General features: G+C 30.6%; 1 protein-coding gene across 2 annotated transcripts in view; it reads left to right on the top strand.

Moving 5' to 3' along the window:
* The window catches only part of LOC110270038, a 17,137-nt gene that overhangs the window by 13,191 nt on the left and 1,246 nt on the right, over nucleotides 1-2,700 (top strand). The window lies entirely within an intron of this gene.

Genomic DNA, 2,700 nt, shown 5'->3' with positions numbered 1-2,700 from the left:
GAATTAGGAATTAGGTGCAGTAAAGTCACCAAGCATCCTCCTTGCATTATTATTATTTTTGGCTGCCATCTCCTCTTCTTGTTCGAAATAAGGTTGTCGGATTGTTGTATTTTAGCTTCTCTTAGTTTCCTTTTTAGAGTCCTTTCAGGTTCAGGATCTGCTTCAACAAGAATTTTTTTGTCCTTGCTCCTGCTCATATGACAAAGAAGGGAATAACAAAGAAAATATGGAATCCTCTATGTCACAGTATAGAGATTCCTTTGTGTGAGTAGAAGAAGAAAAGAATGTAATGTAAAGAAGGGAAGAGGGAAAACTTGAACACAGAGAGGGAGGTGGTGTTCGAATTTTTGGATGGGAGAGAAGTGTTAGTAGATGAATAAATAAATAGAAGGAGATGAGAGAGAGAATTTTAAAATTTAATTAAAATAAAAATTAAAATTGAAAGTTAGATTTTGAAAATTAAAGTTGAAATTAAATTAAAATTAAAACAATTAGTTAATTAAAAAGAAATTTTGAAAAAGGAGAGAGGGAATTTTCGAAAATAAGAGAGAGAGGATTAGTTAGGTAGTTTTGAAAAAGATATGATTGAAACAAAAAGATAAGATTGATTGAAAAAGTTTTGAAATTTGTTTTTGAAAAAGATATGATTGAAATTTAAAAAGATATGATTGAAACAAAAAGATAAGATTTGAAAATCAAGTTTAAAAAGATAAGAAGTTAGAAAAGATTTTGAAATTGAATTTGAAAAAGATGTGATTGAAATTTATTTTGAAAAAAATTTGAAAAAGAAATTCAAAAAGATTTGATTTTGAAAACTAAAGTTGATTACTTGACTAATAAGAAACTAAAAAGATATGATTCTAAAGTTTAGAGATTGAACCTTTCTTACTAGGCAAGTAACAAACTTGAAAATTTTGAATCAATCACATTAATTGTTAGCATTAATTTCGAGAATATGAAATGAAAATAAGAAAAAGATTTTTTTGAAAATTAATTTTGAAAATTTCGAAAATTATGAAAGAAAAATGAGAAAGATTTGATTTTTGAAAAAGATTTGAAAAAGATAGAATTTTTAAATTGAAAATTTGATTTGACTCATAAGAAACAACTAGATTTTAAAAAGTTTTTGAAAAAGTCAACTCAAATTTCGAAAATTTATGAGAAAATAAGGGAAAGATATTTTTTTATTTTTGAATTTTTAATGAAGAAAGAGAAAAACAACAAAAAGACTCAATGCATGAAAAGTTTGGATCAAAACATGTGATGCATGCAAGAACACTATGAATGTCAAGATGAACACCAAGAACACCTTGAAGATCATGATGAACATCGAGAACATATTTTTAAAAAAATTTTTGATGCAAAGAAAATATGTAAGACACCAAACTTAGAAATTTGCAAACTTCAGACACTAACAAATTGAAAATGCATATGAAAAACAAGAAAAGACACAAAACAAGAAAATATGAAGATCAAACAAGAAGACTTACCAAGAACAACTTGAAGATCATGAAGAACACTATGAATGCATGAATTTTCGAAAATTTTTAGAAAAATAAAAATATGCAATTGACACCAAACTTAAGAATTGACTCAAGACTCAAACAAACAACATAAAATATTTTTGATTTTTTTTATGATTTTATTAATTTTTTTGGATTTTTGTATATTTTTTTTTTCCGAAAACATATAGAAAAAAGGAAGTAATGAATTCAAAGTCCTCAATCAAGATTCCAGGAATCATACCAGGTTAGTCTAAAGCTTGATGGCCAACCAAACTTCAGCATAGCATTTTGAAACTTTAGAATTCATTCTTAAAAATTTTAAAATAATTTTTGAAAACAAAAGGAAAAAATTTTTTTTGAAAGATTTTTGAAGAAATTTTTTTTTGAAAATAAAACAAAAAGAAAATTACCTAATTTGAGCAACAAGATGAACTGTCAGTTGTCCAAACTTGAACAATCCCCGGCAACGGCGCCAAAAACTTGGTGTGCGAAATCGTGATCATTCCATTCCTTAGTAACGGCGCTAAAAACTCAATACGTACGTTCATGATCTTATATCTGTTTCACAACTTCGTACAGCTAACCAGCAAGTACACTGGGTCGTCCAAGTAATAAACCTTACGTGAGTAAGGGTCGATCCCACGGAGATTGTCGGCTTGAAGCAAGCTATGGTCACCTTGTAAATCTCAGTCAGGCGGATTAAATTGTATTAAGAAATTATAGTGAATGAAAATTAAAATAGGATAGGGATACTTATGTAATTCATTGGTGAGAATTTCAGATAAGCATACAGAGATGCTTTCGTTCCTCTGATCTCTGCTTTCCTCCTGTCTTCATCCAATCAATCCTACTCCTTTCCATGGCAAGCTTTGTGTAGGGCATCACTGTTGTCAATGGCTACTTCCCATCCTCTCAGTGAAAAAGGTCCAAATGCTCTGTCACAGCACGGATAATCATCTGTCGGTTCTCGATCATACTGGAATAGGATCCATTGATCCTTTTGCGTCTGTCACTACGCCTAGCACTCGCGAGTTTTAAGCTCGTCACAGCCATCCCTTCCCAGATCCTACTCGGAATACCACAGACAAGGTTTAGACTTTTCGAATCTCAGGAATGGCCATCCATGGGTTCAAACTTATACCACGAAGACACTAATATCTCGGACTCGGTCCCCTGTATTAGATATCCAAGAGAT

The sequence above is a fragment of the Arachis ipaensis genome, chromosome B03, assembly GCF_000816755.2.
Source record: "Arachis ipaensis cultivar K30076 chromosome B03, Araip1.1, whole genome shotgun sequence".
Classification (NCBI taxonomy): Eukaryota; Viridiplantae; Streptophyta; class Magnoliopsida; order Fabales; family Fabaceae; genus Arachis; species Arachis ipaensis.
This window is presented reverse-complemented; position numbering and strand designations above follow the sequence as displayed.